This window comes from Bubalus kerabau, chromosome 6 (assembly GCF_029407905.1).
Source record: "Bubalus kerabau isolate K-KA32 ecotype Philippines breed swamp buffalo chromosome 6, PCC_UOA_SB_1v2, whole genome shotgun sequence".
NCBI classification, from domain to species: Eukaryota; Metazoa; Chordata; class Mammalia; order Artiodactyla; family Bovidae; genus Bubalus; species Bubalus kerabau.
In genome coordinates this window covers 10,760,962-10,781,196 of record NC_073629.1, presented here as the reverse complement: position 1 = coordinate 10,781,196, position 20,235 = coordinate 10,760,962, and the positions used below count along the sequence as shown (strand labels likewise).

The 20,235-nt window shown below is 41.5% G+C and overlaps 1 pseudogene; it reads left to right on the top strand.

Moving 5' to 3' along the window:
• The first annotated feature begins 553 nt into the window (after positions 1-553).
• Positions 554-5,617, top strand: LOC129655868 (putative olfactory receptor 10J6; annotated as a pseudogene).
• The last annotated feature ends 14,618 nt before the right edge of the window (positions 5,618-20,235 follow it).

Sequence of the window (20,235 nt, the reverse complement as noted above, 5' to 3'; positions counted from 1 at the left end):
TGGATGGTAGAACGGCTGCTGCTCCAGTGCCCAGCTGCAGTCACTCTGGCTGGGCTGGCTCACAAGAGCAACCAGGATGAAGAAAGGGGATGATCATCTGGTGCTAAAAGTATCCTTAAGTTCACTGACACCTGTTTTAACTGCTGAGAACGCAACCCAGCCATTCTCCACTGGTATAATCAACGCCCCCATTCCACACACCACTTCAGCACCATGGTGCCCTCTGCAACTTCTCCCCTCCCAAGGCAAACACTGGGGATTGTTCACTGAATTGACTCCAGGCAAGAATGCAATGTGATTTACTCCCACGTCCCATACTTCCCCATCTCCTTCACTGGGGCCTCCCTCACCTCCAGAGGCAGTTAACAGCCCTCTGCTGGTTATTTCAACAACACCTATCTTTACAGTAACAATTTTGGATTGTGCTTTTTAAAAAGACAGGTTAAAAATGAGATAGGAAGCAACTGCCCTTCATCTTCCATTTCATTCCTTCATGCTACAACATCCCTGAAGATGTGACAAGATGGAGTGACCACACCCTAGAACTCCTGAAATGGAGAACAATCATTGGGAAGAACGCTTGGAAAAACATTCCAAGTGTGATGAGCATATGACACTCAGCCTAGGAAGTACAGCCAGTCACCAAAGTACACTGTGCTCAGTCGTTCAGTCATGTCTGACTCTTTTCGATCCCGTGGACTGTAGCCTCTGTCCATGGAATTCCCCAGGCAAGAATACTGGAGTAGGTTGCCATTTCCTTCTCTAAGGGATCTTTCCGACCCAGGGATTGAACCCAGGTCTCCTACATTGCAGGCAGATTCTTTACTGTCTGAGCCAACAGGGAAGCCACTGCTGTGCTCAGTCGCTCAGTTGTGTCCAACTCTTTGTGACCCCATGGACTGTAGCCCACCAGGCTCCTCTGTCCAAGGGGATTCTCCAGGCAAGAGTACTGAAGTTGGGTTGCCATGCCCTCCTACAGGGGATCTTCCCAACCCAGAGACTGAACCCAGGTCTCCCTTACTGCAGCCACATTCTTTACTGTTTGAGTCACAGAGAAGCCTGCACTTTATGGAGGGTGAATCCCAGTTAGTGCAGCACTATTTGTTCATTTGGTCTGAAGGGAATGTTGAGGCTTGGGCTGTTCTTGAGTTACTAGGCAGCAGAAGTGACAGCTCCCTCTAGCGACAGGGCTTCACTCTTCCCTCGCCTACTGTGCACCTTGCCTCTAAATAAACGCAACATGGAAAGAACACTGCTTTGAACATTTGCATTGAACATTTGCATTATATACTCCCACACGTCTTGATCTGGCCTTCTTTTTGCATTTTTTTGCCACGTTCTAAGAATATCCTGCCTTAAGATAGTCTTTCATTGTCTGTGCAATCCAATTCAAATGTGCACCAAAGGCAATAAACTTATTTCTCCCCTCTCTTTTTTCTCCTGGGCTTATATACCTGGGCCACATTCCCTGGTCATCAGCCATCCTCTTTATAACTTTATAATTTCTTTGAAGAAGGTAACTTTATAATTACCTGAGGCATGCTTAACAACAAATCTGGCTGATTTGGGATGAAAGCAGTACTTTTCAGGCCCTAAAGACTCTTGGGATTTTTTTTTTCTTTTCTCTTCTCTTTCTCTTTCAACTCAATTCAGCTTACTATTGTCTTTTTCTTCTCTGGCTCCAAATATGCCTGCAGCTTTGCTGGCTCAATACCTCCTTAACTATTTTTTGTAACTCATTGCAATGGGTTCATCAGGAAAGGGAGAAAGCACATAAGATCTGATGTTATTATCTATGACACGTTAAAAGTTCTGTTACCCCCCTGTAACCTGGCTTTCCAATCCATGACTCTACTGAAATTGGCCTGTACATCACCAGTGACCTCTTTCTTACTTGATTTAATATCTGTTTTCAGCTGTTATCCTCCTTTACCTTCTCCATACTATGAGCTATAGTTTTATACTCAGAGTTAAAATAATTTAAAATAAGGCCCATAATCTTCATTGTCAATACAGCCATTAAAAAAGTTTCATATAATCTCATCCCTACTCGAACATAATGGTTAACCCATAATATCAGCTATATATTCTTTCAGACATCTTGCATATATAAAAATATGCATTCACACACACACACACACATTTTTAACCATATGGCAGCACACCATGTTATTGTTCCTTAAATAGCTTTTTTTTTTTTTTTTTTTTGCTTTTCATGCATTCCACATGTCTGTCTACGGTAATGCACCAAGCAGCAGTGTTCGTCACAACTTTCACCAAGGAAGGAAATGTTTGATATGCGTGCTGCCCAACAGAGTAGCCACGAGTCACATGTTCCTTTTTCGTACTTGAAATGTGGCTACCATGACTGATGAACTGAATTTTTCCTTTAAGGAGCCACAGCTGTATAACTCTCATTCTTCCTGAAAAGCCTAGACTTGCACTGGCATTCTCTTTCATCTCTATCTAGCCAATTGGTATCTCAGCAGCCTTTTTAATACAAGTTACTTTATTTAGTGGCACACTCATTTCTACTCTATTTTGTTAATATTTATTTTGACCGTGTCGGGTCTTAGCTGCAGCACGTGGGATCAGCGTTGTGGCATGTGGTATCAGCAAACAGGCTCTCTTGCAGCTCACAGACTTAGTTGTCGCACAGCATGTGGGATCTTAAGTTCCCAGATCAGGGAACAAACCCATGTCCTCTGCATTGGATCACCTAACCATTGGATCACCAAGGAAGTCCCCCTCATTTCTACTCTAAATGTCTGCCTCCTTCTTTTCCGTGATGGAGTACTTTCCAGAATATCCACATTTTCTGTATTGTGCTCCCTAGATTCCCAGGAAAGATTCACTAAGAATATAGATTCCTAGATTGCTAGTGGAAGTTTTCTAGATTTTCCCAAATCCTCCAGCTTGCTCGTATGACCTTGTTCCTTGTGGAAAGTGGTTCAAACTACCATTTGAAATATGGTGCCAATCCCAGAGTCCCTCACCAAATTTCCAGGAAATACCGTGTGTGCTTGCAAGGTAGAACAGAACAAGAGAGGTCCTTGTGTTCCTTCCAGTTATTACCAGCAAGAAGTTTTTCTTCCTGCCTCTGGATTTCACCTCTTGCACATGGTACCCTTTTTCTGCATGGCCATCACCCACCTGTCTCCACTTTCCAAATACCACTAACTCAAGACTGTACGCATGACAACTCTAAACGAAGGTTTAGGGCTCTTGGGAAACTTTACAACACAACATTGTTTAGCAAAAGGAGAAGAGGGTGGCAGAGGATGAGATGATTAGGTAGCATCACCAAGTCAATGGATATGAAATTGGGCAAACTCCAGGAGACAGCAGAGGACCAGGAAGCCTGACATGCTGCAGTCCATGGGGCCACAGAGTCAGACAAAACTTAGCAATTGAGCAATAAAAATATAAGTTAGCAAGCAATTTTAAATCAATTATTACAATGTTTTTGTTTTTAAGTCCCTCTGCCAAAAAGAAATTGCTATTTCTTTCATTCAAGGTCCAGCCTTCTGACATGTTGCTGATCCTCCTCTCTTTTCCAGCAATTTCCCCTTTTCTCCTTAGTTTGCTGCTAAGTCACTTCAATTGTGTCCGACTCTGTGCGACCCCATAGATGGCAGCCCACCAGGCTCCCCCGTCTCTGGGATTCTCCAGGCAAGAACACTGGAGTGGGTTGCCATTTCCTTCTCCAATGCATGGAAGTGAAAAGTGAAAGTGAAGTCACTCAGTCGTGTCCAACTCTTCACAACCCCACAGACTGAAGCCCTGCGCCCATGGGATTTTCCAGGCAAGAGGACTGGAGTGGGTTGCCATTGCCTTCTCCTTAGTTTACCCACCCCTAAACCCTCAAATCCCTGTTGTTACTTTCACAACAAAGCAACTTTGCCAACAGTTTGTCTCACCTAGACCGTCTGGGCTGAGCCCCAAATCCTTCATCTTCACTCTTGCTAATGTGTCCCTAAAGACCAGCTCTCCTGAGATTAATTCTGTACACTGTTCTCAGAAATTTCTCCTAAGTGGCACCAGTGATTTTTAATTCAGTAAGTCTAACTCTCTCATCTCCATTTTGTTTTCCCAACTTCTCATACTTTCCCTAGAAGAGAAAGGCAAAGCTAGGATGTGTACACTCAAGGGTACTGTGGCTTACACATCATTAAAACAAAACAGTCTGGATGCTTGGGGCTAGTGCACTGGGACGACCCAGAGGGATGGTATGGGGAGGGAGGAGGGAGGAGGGTTCAGGATGGGGAACACATGTATACCTGTGGCGGATTCATTTTGATATTTGGCAAAACTAATACAATTATGTAAAGTTTAAAAATAAAATAAAATTAAAAAAAAAAAACAGTCTTTCATCCACTCTCTACAAAAACAACATATTCAGGATAAGAACTTGAAAGAATGTGTGCAGTAGTCCCACATATTGGTCATTCCTTAGAGGCTTAACAAAAGATAAAGGAGACAGCAAAAACTGGGAAAAGGGAGGGGGCTAAAGAAGCCATAAAGCTGTGCCAGCACCCTACCTACTGATCATACAGTGAGGAAATCGACTCACGTGTGCAGATCTGTCTGTCCTCTACACCCTTCTCTCTATCCCTGTTCTAGTGTCCACACCAAAATGGGAATTTCTCGATGTTGACTCCCTGCATTGCTCTCAGACACTGAAACTGAAGAATGCAGAGAAAAAAACCTCACAGAAGTGACAGAGTTCATTTTCCTAGGCTTCTCCACATTCCATGAACACCAGATTACGCTCTTCATGGTTTTTCTCATCCTGTACATTACCCTTGGCTGGCAATGCCATCATTGTGAGCATCATCCGCATTGATCATCACCTCCACACTCTCAGGCACTTCTTCCTAAGAATGCTGGCCAGTTCAAAGGCCATATACACACTGGTCACAATTCCACGCACGCTTTCTGACCTCATAGCCCAGAACCAGCCAATCTCCCTGGCAGGCTGTACCATTCGAATATTCTTCTTTCTTACCTTACCCTTCAACAACTGCTTTCTGCTCATGGGGAAGGGGTATGACCACTACGTGGTCATCTGCAACCCTTTGAGATACACACTCATCATGAGCAAGAGGGTGTGCATCCAACTGATGGGTGGAGACTGCAGCCTTGGCTTGGCCATGGCAGCTGTCCAATATCCATATTTACTTTACCCTTCTGTCACAGGGTGGTTGGTCATTTCTTCTGTGACACTCTCCCTGTCATAAAATTCTCCTGAATAGATACCACTGTCAATGAGATCATCGATTTTGTTGTCAGTGTATCTGTGATCCTGGTCATCATGGGCCTGGGCTTCACCTCCTATATTCTCATCATCTCCACCATCCTCTAGATCACCTAAACTGAAGGCCAGAAGTTGGCCTTTGCCACCTGCGCCTCCCACCTGACTGTGGTCATTGTCCACTATGGCTGTGCCTCCATTGCCTACCTCAAGCCCAAGTCAGAGAACAGCAAGGATGAGGCTCAGCTGATCTCAGTGACCTACAGTGTCATCACCCCACTACTGAAGCCTGTGGTGTACACCCTGAGGAGTCATGAGGCCGAGGATGCCCTGTGCCGAGCTATGGACAGAAACATTTCTTAATCCATCAACCCTTTTTATAAAGAACAGTATGTATTCTTGATGCATTCAACCTCAAGTCTGTCCTGTGCAATCTGTCCTGTAATGAGCTGTGCATATCTTGCTTCAACACCTTCACTGCAAAAATTGTCAACTTTGTCTCCATACATTTCAAACTTTTGTCCAAGCATTTTCAATTTTTTGAGTATATAAGAGGTCAGGAAAGATGGGCATGACTTTTTAAAAAACACATCCAAATTTTCAGGGTGGGGCAGAGGACTTCTTTAAAGCATATTAATGTGAGTATTTTATGTTTGAAAAAATTTTAATCTCTATTACTTTCATAATACAACCTACAGAAAATAAAACTTGGACAAAATCTTCCCAGCAAGATAAGAATAGTCAGTGGTAAGGAAGAAAAGTATATCAGAATCTTTGAGAAAGATGAGATGTGTGTTATTATTTTTTTTTTATTAATAAACCTTGAAATCACCGACTTACTCCTCAGAATTTCAGTCTTTATTATTTGGTTTATACTAGAGCCTTTGCTTCCATCCAATATCTTCAGCGTGCTGCTGCTAAGTCACTTCAGTTGTGTCCAACTCTGTGCGACCCCATAGACGGCAGCCCACCAGGCTCCCCTGTCCCTGGGATTCTCCAGGCAAGAACACTGGAGTGGGTTGCCATTTCCTTCTCCAGTGCATGAAAGTGAAAAGTGAAAGTGAAGTCGCTCAGTCGTGTCCGACTCTTAGCGAACCCATGGACTGCAGCCTACCAGGCTCCTCCATCCATGGGATTTTCCAGGCAAGAGTATTGGAGTGGGGTGCCATTGCCTTCTCCATCAGAGTGCTAGCCAGGGCTATAAATTGTGAACAACTCTCACCTCTCTAATCTGACTGTGCTAGTCCATTCTCTCAGCTGCTGGTTCTCTTTATGGAGTCAGTTTCTCTCTAATCAATATGAAGAATAATAAATTGGTCAAAAAGAGCCATACTTTTTTTGGATTGAGAACCATAAAGATACTCTTTGCTGGCACACACCATGGCACTTTCTGGATAGTACCATAAAGAAGAATTAGAACAAAACCAACAGCACCAGTAGTCAGAAGTAGGTCAGAGATTTGTTTAATCACTCATTTCACACACACACACACAAAAAAAAAAGGCTAAAAAAGAAAATAATATCTATACTTACTTCTACTAGGTCTCCTTTAAGGAAACAATCCTTCCCCAGGGCGTTCAGGGAGTTTTTCTGGTTTCATGCTATTGGGACATACTTGCTATATTGTTGCCTTGGGTGTGGTGCTAGGTAGAGTTAAAGACTCTGGTCCTGTGCATTTTTCTTTTTTCTTTTTTTTTTTTTTTAACTTTTATTTATTTATTTTTTATTTTATTTTATTTTTAAATTTTACATAATTGTATTAGTTTTGCCAAATATCAAAATGAGTCTGCCACAGGTATACATGTGTTTTTCTACTAAAGTATTTTGTATTAAAACAAAAATGCTTCTCTGCTCATCCCTTAATTCTGTCTTCTTACTTAAGGGAGTGATTTCCTTTCCCCTGTACTGAGAAGGGGTAGGTAACTTTCAAGGAACTCCTCTACAGTAACATCTAGCTTTACAGACTTCAGAGAATCTAGGTGGGAAGACCATACTTCTTCCAAGGCCTTGTCACCTCTAATTTCTGTCCTGTGTCATTGAAATTTCTACACCATAGCAGCAGGTCTTCCTATAAAAGCTCTTGAAAGGTCAAGAGCTGGGTTTGAAAATCCTGGACTTGCCATAGGTCTGCCCTGACTGTGCTTTTAAGATCAACCCTCCATGAAGCCATGTCTCCTATGCCTGAAGACAGCACCCCCTGAGGAGTAGGGGCATGTCTTCCTCCAAAATGAGACTGTCTCCTCTGAAAGTATGAAAGACCCCTTTTATAAATACAGTGTTTTTAATTCTGCCTCACTAGTCATCAAAAAACATTTTTAATCCTCTTACCTATTTATTCTGTACTGACTATTATCCGGTTATAAATGCTACCTTACATTTTCTAGAGCAGCATCATTTACCTCACTCCCAGTTAGGAAATTAGTTACTCTTTTTTATTTGCCCCTATAGTTCTTTGTGCAAAATTATATTAGGATAGCGTTTTTCTCATTGTGCTTTTGTCACTTATGAGTTGGTTTCTATCACTGAATCAAAAAGTGTATCAGGATCAGATATATGATATGCCATATAAAGTTAAGAATCAGAACTGTTTCTCTCACTGTTATGCCTAGTGCCTAGTAAAGCTCTAGGTAGAATGGGTGCTTACTAAATCCTCATATAATAGTCAGGCACCAGCTATGTATGAAGCACTAGGCTTGGACTTTCTGGCATGTTTTGATCAGCTAGACACATCTGTTATGCCTTTCTGGGTTCTTTGCAGTTGGCCCTCACCTAAAAACAAAGTAATAAGCAGAATCACAGAGGTGGGATCACTTGGATCTGTAATTTCTCCTTCTCTGCATTTTCTATAAGCCAACTTCTATAAGCCAAGTTGCTTCAAGACCCTCCTCACGGTCAGTATTAATTCAGTCACAGTACTCTTGCTTGGAAAATCCCATCTATGGAGGAGCCTGTTAGGCTGCAATCCATGGGGTTGCTAAGAGTCGGACATGACTTTTCACTTTCATGCATTGGAGAAGGAAATGGCAACCCACTCCAGTGTTCTTGCCTGGAGAATCCCGGGGACGGGGGAGCCTCGTGGGCTGCTGTCTATGGGGTCGCACAAAGTCGGACATGACTGAAGTGACTTAGCATAGCATAGCATGCTACTAATCCCTTGTTGTTGTTGTTGTTGTTGTTTAACCACTAGGTCATGTCTGACTGTTTGCAACCCCATGGATTGTAGCTCACCAGACTCCTCCGTCCATGGGATTCTCCAGGCAGGCATACTAGAAAAGCTTGCCATTTCCTTCTCCATAAAGGACATGGAGTTACCATAAAAAAATCATTCCTACACATACGAGGGTAGGACTTTCAAATCTTACTTTAAAAACAAATAAGTTTTTAAACAAAGAGTCATATGCCATTTAAAATTAAGAATCAGGACACTTACCATAATGCCTTAAGTAAAATAAGTCAGAAAAAGAAAAATAGTTTATGAACTCACTCATATGTGGAATTTTAAAAAGAAAAAAAGACTCAAAAAAAAACAAAAAAAAAAAGGAAAGAAACCAGAACAGGTTGTTCTGTTTTTGATGGTTACCAGAGGAAGGGATAGCAGTGTTAAGTGAAAGTGATCAAAAAGTACAAACTTTTAGTTATAAGATAAATTAAGTTCTGAGACTGTAAGAAGCAACATGATGACTTGGTAACAATACTGTATTGCATATTTGAAAGCTGCTAAGAGTGGGCTGCCGTCTATGGGGTCGCACAGAGTCAGACACAACTGACACGACTTAGCAGCAGTAGCAGCAGCAGCAAGAGTAGATCTCAGCAACTTAGAAAGTTGCTGAGAGTAGAACTTAGCAGTAGCCACAGGGCTAGAAAAGGTCAGTTTTCATTCCAATCCCAAAGAAGGGCAATGTCAAAGAATGTTAAAACTACCACACAATTGCACTCATTCCACATGCTAGCAAAGTAATGATCAAAATTCTCCAAGCTAGGCTTCAACAGTACATGAACTGAGAACTTCCAGATGCTCAAGCTGACCTCTGGTCAGATTGGTCAGATTGCCAGTAACCACTGGATCATAGTAAAAGCAAGAGAATTCCAGAAAAACATCTATTTCTGCTTCATTGACTATACAAAAGCCTTTGTGTGGATCACAACAAACTGTGGAAAATTCTGAAAGAGATGGGAATACCAGACCACATTACCTGCCTCCTGAGAAACCTGTATGCAGGTCAAGAAGCAATAGTTAGAACTGGACATGGAAAAACAGACTGGTTCAAAATTGGGAAGGAGTATGTCAAGGCTGTATATTGTCAGTCTGCTTATTTAACTTCTATGCAGGGTACATCATGCAAAATACCAGGTTGGATGAAACACAAGCTGGAATCAAGATTGCTGGAAGAAATATCAATAACCTCAGATATGTATATGACACCACCCTTATGAGAGAAAGCAAACAGAAACTAAAGAGCTTCTGATGAAACTGAAAGAGGATAGTGAAAAACCTAGCTTAAAACTAAACATTAAAAAATGAAGATCATGACATCCAGTCCCATCACTTCATGGCAAATAGATGAGGAAACAATGGAAACGGTGATAGAGTTTATTTTCTTGGGCTCCAAAATCACTATAGATGGTGACTGCAGCCATGAAATTAGAAGATACTTGTTCCTTGGAAGAAAAGCTATGACAAACCTAGACAGCATATTAAAAAGCAGGAACATTACTATGTCAACAAATGTCTGTATAGTCAAAACTACGGTTTTTCCAGTAGCCATGTACGGATGTAAGAGTTGGACCATAAAGAAGGCTGAGCAGTGAGGAATTGATGCTTTTGAACTGTGGTGTTGAAGAAGACTCTTTAGTGTCCCTTGGACAGCAAGGAGATCAAGCCAGTCAATCCTAAAGGAAATCAATCCTGATTATCCATTGGAAGGACTGATGCTAAAGCTGAAGCTTCATTAATTTGGCCACTTGATATGAAGAGCCAACTCATTAGAAAAGATCCTGATCCTGGGAAAGATTGGAGACAGGAGTAGGGGACAATAGAGGATGAGATGGTTGGATGGCATCATTGACTCAGTGGACATGCGTTTGAGCAAGCTCCAGGAGTTTGTGATGGACAGGGAGGCCTGGCATGCTGCAGTCCATAGAATTACAAAGAGTTCAACACGACTGAATGACTGAACAACAACAGCAAAGAGTAGATCTTAAAAGTTTTCATCACAAGGAAAAAAATGTGTAACAACATGTGGTAATGTTAACTAAACTTACTGTGGTAATCACTTCACAGTAATTACGTATATCAAATTGTCATGTTTTATACCTTAAACTTACACAGTACTATAAGTCAGTTAGGGGCTTCCCAGGAGGCACTAGTGGTAAAGAACCTACCTGCAATTGCAGGAGACATAAGAGATGTGGGTTTTATCCCTGGGTTAGGAAGATCCCCTGGAGGAGGGCATGGCAACCCACTCCTGTATTCTTGCCTGGAGAATCCCATGGACAGAGAAACCTGGCAGGCTGCAGTCCATAGGGTTGCACAGAGTCGGACATGACTGAAGCAACTTAGCACAGCAAACACAGATCAAGTACAACTCAATAAAAACTGGGGGGTTGGGGAGAAGAATCAAGGCATCTCCAAGGTATTATACTTTTGGGGAAATGACAAATCCATTATGAGGCCAAAAATCCTTCCACGGTTTTAGATTTTGAGTCATTCTAGAGCAAAGACTCATGACCCTTTGTTGCTGGCCATTCACCACGTCAAATTTCTCACCACCTCATTTTCCAGCCCCTATTTCATCCTAACATGAAGGTAGTATCAGACGAGAAAGAAAACACAGAAATACCAACCATCAGCCATGAAAAGCTTGGTGGTGGGAAGCATCTATCTCTGGAAAATGGGGGAGGGGAGAAAGAGGCAGGAGATGACACAGAGGCATGGATTAGTGACCTATGTCAGTTGGCTCTCACTCTTTAGAATCTCATCTCCAAAGGAAAGAGAAATTTCAAGTGTTGTTGTGTATAGTGGAAGATGACTGTGCTTTACCAAAGGTTTACTACAAGGCAGGTACTATGCTCACCTACATTATTTCACGTAATAATAGTATTTCAACTTTCTGGTACTTTGCATTTCACGACAGTCTTCAAATATAACACCCCATGTGCTTCTTACAGTAATATTATAAAGATGCACTTTTAAGCCCACTCTTTAGGTTAATGGTAGAAATGTTAACTGGCTTGCTTCAAGTCACACAGTTGGTAACTGACAGAACTAGAATTGATACCAAGATCCACTAGTAGACTTTAAACTATGTCTTCATCTCTGTATTACCACCATTTCTCATCTTTAATCTTTCTGAAAGATGCTGTACGCTCCTTTTGAAAGACATTATATGCTGTGAGTTATCCTGGTTTCATCCTGGACATCGCTTCTATCAAAAAGTCTTCTCTAAATAATTTATGAAGGGTTCCTGCCATGAAGTGCCACACCCATCTAAGCTGATGGCTGCCTTAGTAGTGCATTAAAGTTGCCCACCTCCTAGTCTGCTCCCTCACCACACAGCAAACCCCCTGACAGAAGAACCACTTCTGTATCCCTAGTACATAGCACAGTTCTCTGCATAAGACAGATCAATAAATATTTATCAAATATGAAAGTTAAATGCATAATGAGCACACTTGAAACCGCTTCTTGATGACTAAGTATTGATGAGTGTCCACTGCTCTTCTGTGCTGTGAAGCATCCACGTTCTCCAGAGAGCAGTCTCTGCCTTTGTTCTAAAGAGCTCACAGACTCTTCTGCTTTGGAAATTTCATGTTTGTCTCTTGTGATTCTTTTTCTACTTTCTTGTTTTCTAGATATGAGCTGTCACATTTCTGAGCTGTCAGTGTTCTGAACTGTAACAGCAAATCTTTCTTATATACTATTTCCAAACTGCAGTAGAGGAATAAAAGCAGAGGAACTACAGATAGAATTACCTGAAAAGTAGCTTCCTTGAGAGAGAGAGCATTGCATAGAGGTGAAGAACAAGAATCTGAAATCAGACTATAAGGGTCCTAATTTTACCTCTGTCCCTCACTAGATGTTCTCATTTCTCTATACACCTATTCCCAGATTTTTTTTTATGGGGCAGTTGACAGTACCTAAGGAGGTAAGTATCATTATTCCCATTTTCAGAGCTGCAGTTTAGCAAAGTTCAGTAAAATTTAATCTGTTCAGTAAAGGTATATTGCATGTTAGACACTTGGGCTAGACTAATATTCAGACATCACAAACCCTGCCTTCATGGTGCTAAGAGGGGTATCCAAAAATTAAGCAAGAAGTGTTAAATCTTATGATGCGAGAAATACTGGATGTTACAGGAACACATTTCCTTATCAGAGTCAAGGAAGATCTACCAGAGGAAGTAAGGTTTAAGCCTAAGAGCTGAAGGTTTAATAGGAGTCAGCTGGATGAAAGGCTGAAGAAAGGTCTGGCAATGCAAGATCAAAAGTATATTCCAGGCAGAGGAGGCAGCACTTACAAAGGTATGCAAGAGAAAAACTGAATTATGAAAAGATTAGTAGAGCTGGGGTATAAAATTCATGGGATACAGACAGGAGAGCAAATTGGAAAGTTGGCAGTAATCACATGATGAAGGACTTTATAACTTATAGTAAAGAGTATATATCCTAAAGACGATGAAGAGTATTTAAATGTTCTTAAGTAAATCAATGATGTGGTCTATTCAGAAAGTTCACTCTGCCAGCAGAGCAAGAAATAGATTATAGAGGGGAAGACTGGCAAAAAGGCTGCCTGGGAAGCCATTATGGGACCACAAAAGACACACAGTGGTAGATACTGGGCTGGTGTGGAGGCAGTGCTGATGGAGAGAAATGGGAAAGTTTGAGACTTGTGTGAGGTTAAGACCAACATCTCTTGTTATGGATTAAATATGGGGTGGGGTGGATAACGGAATCAAAAATCACCCTGAGACTTCTGATTTCTGGCAACTAAGTGGACTGTGGTGTCCTTAACCAATACAGAACGCCCTGGAAGGGACGTAGGCTGGGATATGAAGACAATGACAATGAGTTTGATCTGGACTTTTAAGGTTGAAGGGTCTCTGAGTATTCAAGTGGCAACATCCAATAAGGTGGATCCATAGATCTGGGACTCAGGAAAGTGTTTTGAGATAGAGTTGTAGGAATTATAAGTATATGGATGGCCATTTTTTTTTAATTGGAATGAATGTATTCACCCAGGGAGAATGTGTAGGAGAGAAGTCTACCTTGGGCAGAGAGCTGAGAGGCACCACACCAGGTGGGATCCTGATGTAGGCATGTGGGACTGGTGTTAACAATAAAATAACTACCAGGAAAGCAGGAAAGCAAGGAGAGGATTTCTCCATTCTGGGTGCCAAAGTCTTCAGTGATTGGTAAGTTCTACTGTTCCTTATGGATAAAGAGGAAGCCTTTCTGGTTCCTTCTACTTCCCAGGACAACCACATGTAGGCCTGCATGGCACATGGTGCCCTTGTGAATAAGTGACTAATAAACGACTGCCAATCTCATCCATCCAGGGTCAGGTGGTGTGTGTCTGGGCATCTTATACCATTTAGGGTAGAATCTTTGCTTTACCAACAGGGTGAATACATGATGATCAGAACACAGGGTAGATGTGATGACAAGAACATATAAATTTCTTCTGATCAAATGAATCCACTGAGTGAGCTGGACTTGAGATAATTTGCAGGTTCCCCACCTGAGGGCAACTTGACAAGGGAGGCCTAGCAGCCAAAGAGTGCCCAGATCTCCCAGGAGTAGAACCTCAGAGGGAGGGGACTCTGCATTTTCATGTCAAGGAACTGTCAGGGAGGGTCTACAGGGCCTCCCAGAGAACTCATGCGTGCACTGGAGCTGCACCCAAAATCTGTCAATAATAGCGAGAGAACCATGGTAACCACTCACAAGGGGCTACAGACAAGGCTGTTAATTGAGTTAAGAGTTACTTGTCTCTGTCCCTCTTCTTACCCACTTCAACACCTTGAAGATCTAACTCTCAAAGCACTGAGAAATTTCAGAGCCAGACTACCACTCTCAACCATAATTTCCAAGGTAGCTAAAGTAGAAAAGGAAAATAGTAAAATAGTAGACTGTCTTTCTACCCCTCTTCCCCAGTGCAAAGAGCTGGAGTAGGAGGAAAATCACAAGAATAAACCATTGTCCCCACTGATCTTTGTATCCCCAAAGCCACAAGTCTTACCCACTACAGGGCCAGCAAAGGGGAGGTCTCAACTTTTAATGATTGAAAAAGAAGAAAACATTGTGGACTCCACCCCCTATAGCATTTAAAGGCAGGAAACAGAAATTCCACAAAGCCTGGTTGGAAACAGAAGTTGGGGACAGGGGCAGGGGGAGAGTCAAAATGTTTATACTCATCCAACTGTGTTACACATGATCAATAAACCGATTACACATAAATTGAATTTTGTAAAATTGTTTCACTCTCAATGGAATCCATCTAGAAACATGTGAGATTCTGTTCAGCCTTCAAAAGTGAGAACTTTGTACACATTTGCAAAACTGTATTATTCAGATGTGCAAAGGACTAGACCTGCCATTTTATAGAAGCTCAATAACATTTGTTGCACAAGAACAAATGCACGGATGAAGCAGGGTGTTAGCTGCAAAAAAGGGGGCAAACTATGAATGCGGTCAGGGTCTCAACTGGCCTAAAATAAAGCTTTGCCTATATATGCAAGAACCTTTTACTCTCACTTATGCAACAAAATACATCCCCAAACAGGTCTGTGGGCTTCCCTGGTGGCTCAAATAGTAAAGAATCTGCCCGCAATGCAGAGGACCCAGGTTCGATCCATGGATCGGAAAGATTCTCTAGAGAAGGGAATGGCAACCCACTCCAGTATTCTTGCCTGGAGAATTCCATGGACAGAGGAGCCTGGTGGGCTACAGTTCTTGAGATCGCAAAGAGTAGGACATGACTGAACAATGAACATACCACCACAGTAACCAGGTCTGTTAGAAAGAGGAGAGCAAGGAAGAGATATTGAATTTATCTAATTATTTAGATACGTTCCTTCTCAGGCACTTGTATGGTAAGAACAATAAATCACAGACCTGGGTTTCATATCTAGTAGACACTTCCCATCCCTTTAAATGTAAATCTTTACCATCCTCAACCTACTACCATTCCTCTTATTTAAGGTACCATGAAATCTCTGGGAAACCTTTGAGAACTAAGAGCCAACAGGTAAAGAATGAAGCTTCCACTGAGGCTATGAGCCTGATGTAAGCAACAGACCTGTCATACCAGTAACAAAGACAGCTTCCCCCAGTCCTTACCAGAGACCCACATCTTTCTGTACCTAATTCAGAGGCTGCCTCCACAGGGCTCCTGAGAGACTTGGTGAGGGCATAGCTTCCTATATAGCTAATTAACATTCATACTAATAAACTCGGACTTGTAAATTTAGTCTGTAGGTATCACAGGACAGTCTTTACATAGCTGAAGTAGTAAGTTGCCAACAGGAGGTCTAGGGAAATTATTAACTTCCAGTTCATAGCAAATTACTATGTGACCAGTCTTCATTTGGAGACCTACATTATCACTGGTTTGGGGGCAGGTTTATCTTCCTGGAGCTTGGATCTATAATCATAACTTCCTAAGCCTTCCTCCCTGAGGGGAACAGAGGCTATGGCAAAGAAAGAAAGGACATAAAAATGAATAAAATGTAACAGTATGAAAGTTTGGCTGTATACACATATATTTGAACATCTAGCCCTTTTTTTTCTTTTCTGTAATAGAAGGGTTGACTATAAGGCATGAAAACATTTCAAATATTAATGATTTGGCCCTGTTTTAATATAGGTTATTGGAGTTCTTCCTAATGGGAACAGGCTGAAACTGGAAAAGGCAAGAAAGGAACAAGGAAAAGTGGAGAGTTCAGAGGGCTGGGATCCAGAGAGAAGAGTGAGTCAAGAGAAGCCCAGGAAGTAATGGCCAAGTTGGGCTGGAGAAGCACAGAGAGGGAAGGGCATCGTTTGGGCACCTAGGTGTACTGAGGCACTATGGATCACCTGCCTAGCCTGCACACATGGCCCACACAGAGGGCTCATGTCCAGTGATCTTCCGGTCTTCACCCATAGAAACAGATCCACCTGCACCTGTTCTACACCTGCTGACCAGGGACAAGGTCTAGTCTGTCCATTTTAACTGTGGCAGAGTATTCTACTATATTTGTTTAATCCATCCTCTAGTAACAGATATTGAGTTTGGTATTAATCCTTTTCTGTACTAACAGTGTGGCACTTAATAAACCTCTTCACACTATCTGATACACATGCAAGTATAAAGCAACACAGACAATGGAAAAAGTAAGACAGCATTAAATATATTAATATAACATTGTAATTCCCTAAACCTGAAAATGCATGCATATAAAACCAATAAATTTCTAAGAATAGATGCAAAAATAGTTATACATTAGAGACAGTAGAATGATTATAGGAAGGTGTAAGAGAGATAAATCATCTGAACTATAACAGGAAGTTAAGAGATTAAATTTGATAAATCAATAAGGAGCATAGAAATAGAGAAGTAAATACCAGAAGATATAGTTAAATGAATTCTAGGAAGTAGGATTTAGGGGTGAGGAGGGACAAAGTAGGAAAACTGCTGTTTTTCATTATAAGCTTTTTAGTACTGCTTGATTTTTAAACTATGGGTATGTATTACCTTAATAAGAATAAAATCTGGAAATAAAAGTAATAAAAGTCAAAACAAAAAAATTAGCCCTAAGGGCACAGATATGGAAAATAATGTATTATGATTTTGAATTTCAAATCCAAGGGAACTTTTTAAAGGTTTAAATGTATATAAAATTAAATCTCCCTCTAGGAAAATTACATTACCACAGTAATAAATGAGACTGCTCTTTTCCTCATATCCTCACTAACATTAAGAATTCACTTTTTTAAGTCATCATGGTAGGTTTCTGAAGAAAGTCAGGGAGTGGTTGTTTCTTCAAAATGAATATTTATGACATTAGTCTCATACACACACAGCCCAGCTACATAATTTTAGAGGCCCACAAAATGAAAACACAGGGTCCTTTGGTCAAAAATTATGAAGAATTTCAAGGCAGCACTAACAGAGCTTTCAGTGAAATTCAAGGCCCTTCTAAGCGCGAGTCTGGGCAGCTGTGCGGGTCACACGCCTATGACACCACGCCTGCATATACATAACATCTATATTCTGTTATTGAATTTCTAAAGGTGAAGAACCTAGGAATTTTCACTTTTATTTAAGAATCCCAAGTGTTCTTAATCAGGGTTCCCAGAAACTAAACTTTGGAAACTGCTCTAGACCCACCCATAAGAATCAGAGAAGCACTGAGAGTCACCTCTTAATGAGAAAAACAAGTTGAGCTGGCTTGAGAAAAAATGTAATTACCCATAGAGCACTTTCCGCCTTAATTCACCAATGAAATGAGATGAAGGAGTCTGACTATAACTGTCCCTTGAACAACATAGAGGTTGGGGCATCAACCCTCCACTGCATCTGACTTATAGTTGGCCCTCCTTAGTCACAATTCCTCCATATCTGCAGACCCAACCAAGTCCAGATCATTTAGTACTGTAGTATTTACTACTGAAAAAAATCCAGTAAGTGAACCTATGCACTTCAAAACCAGTAGTGTTCAGGAGTCAACTCGATGTGCCAAAAGAAAAGAACTGCATGATTCCACGGGCAGAAGGCCCTTCACCAAGGTTTAGTATATGAGCTTTGGTTATTAAAGAGGGTTACTAGCTGGCAAGACAGGGTCCTAGTTCTTATGCCTGGAATGGACAAATCGGGTCACTAGAACAGAAAGCCAGAACAGGGAAAGTAAATGAATTAATCCAACCATTACTTCCTGAGGTTTTCTGATATAGAATCCACCTCCAAGGAGCTCACAATCCACTGAGTGACTTACACAAGTGAGCTGACACCAATTCATGTTCTAATAGAGTCAGGTCTATGCACCATGGGAATAGAGTGGAAACATAACAGAGGAAAACAGGATGGGGAAGGGGAAGACAGCAGAGTCTTGTAAAGAAAAAATAAGAATCAGAGAGGGGAGGATGTGGAGGAAGAAGCTGCAACACAAAAATACTGAAGAGTCAAAATGAAAGAGCATGAGGTGTTAGGGAAGCAAGGAGAGGCTCACCTGGATGACAGTCACTTGGATGGTGTTTAAGGTAGGATATCAAGGACCAAAGCCCTGCACAAAACAGGGGCACCATCAACAGGTCACCAAATTAAGGGTATCATATAGGCAACCAGCCCCATGGGACCTGACTCTGGAGAAAGACAGGCAGAAAAATTCTGCCTGGCTTCTCACCTCAAGTCCAGAATTAAGTTCCCAGGTTCTCTGAAAACTCCTACTGGGGCAAGATTCTAAATAGGGATCCAGAGATCCCACCTTCAGGAATCAAAGGAAGCCGTCAACAGTGGATGCATGTGAACAAGGAGGGAAGACTGAGATTTCTTCCTTCCCAATTTCCCTATGTCCCTCACATGGCTGAGAATTAACCCCAAAACTGACATCTGCATGAGTGTGTCACCCAAGCAGGCCAAGATAGGCCGTACCCTTCCCTTGAATCCAGCCTGCACCAGAAGCTAGAGCTCTGAGGTCTGAAACAGCACAGATGCACCTTGCCAGATAAGAACAAAAAGACTTCTATATTCATCCCCTGAAAGCTCTAGCTGTCATATAGGCAAGTTGTTTTATCTTTTTCCCCCAGTGCATACCTTTTTTTGTTGTTTGTTTATGTCCAATTTTCATAAATTACTTATGACATTACTTAATCCATTACAGGTAGTCTAGAACTTATTTGTTTTAAAAGACCTTGGGAGAAGTGGCCACAGGTTATTTTCCCTGCATAGTCATTTACACATAAATCATATTTACAGAGGATTATCCTATATCACTTATTTGAATTCGTTTCTTTACAAAACAAGATTCCTTCCAGGCCCAGAGCTTATGTATAAATATCTGGTTTCTCTGCAGTCTCAGATTGTCAGTACTTCCCTCCCATCCCAATTCTTTAGCTTCCCATTTTCCCCCTATGTGTATTGCCTTCATGGGCACATCATTTGCTGTCTCAATTTTTAGAAAAACAGGAATATTTCCATGGTCTTTCATTCCTGTTGAGATTTCTTCCTTGTGGCTATTTTTAGTTTGTATCATCACGCTGTTTTTGCTTATATTTTTGAGACTCTTTCTTAATATAGTATATGGAAAGTTCCCTGATGGCATCATCCTTGCATGGAACTACTTCCAGACCTCAGAGAAAGAAGAGTCCAACATATGGAGTGTGGATAACTACAGTGGCTCAGGGTTGGAAAAAAATGACATGACTTGGTTGACTGATCCTATAATAAACCTGAGAATTATATATACACAAAGTCACCTTCCAGACCTCCCCAAATCTAAACCACAGCTTATCATTAAAGAAAAGATGGTTAAGAGTAGATATTTACCCAACCACAATACTGAGCTATGATAAGATTTGCTATTTTTTCTTTTGAAGTCCAGCTTTAACATTTGGAAGGCTGAACTGTGATGTAACTTCATGTGGATAAAAATACATGCACATAATGTCCTGACTCATGAAACAAAAGAGTACATGGAAGGTAGCAAAGTATGAAGCACTGAGAAGTGTGATTCTGATTGTTCAGAGGAGAGAGACCTCAGTAATCTCACCTAATCACTGCCCCTACCCTCTTATACAGAAATGCTCAGGCAGACAAATAGATAAAAAACCTACTAGGCTCATACACTTGGGTAGAGACTTGCCCGCTTGGGAAAGAAGGAGCTAGAACCGGCTTTTGGTTCAAGATGGTGGAGTAGAAGGACATGCACTCATCTCCTCCTGCAAGAGCACCAAAATCACAGCTAGCTGTTAAATAGCCATCAACATGAGGACGGTGCTGCTGCTGC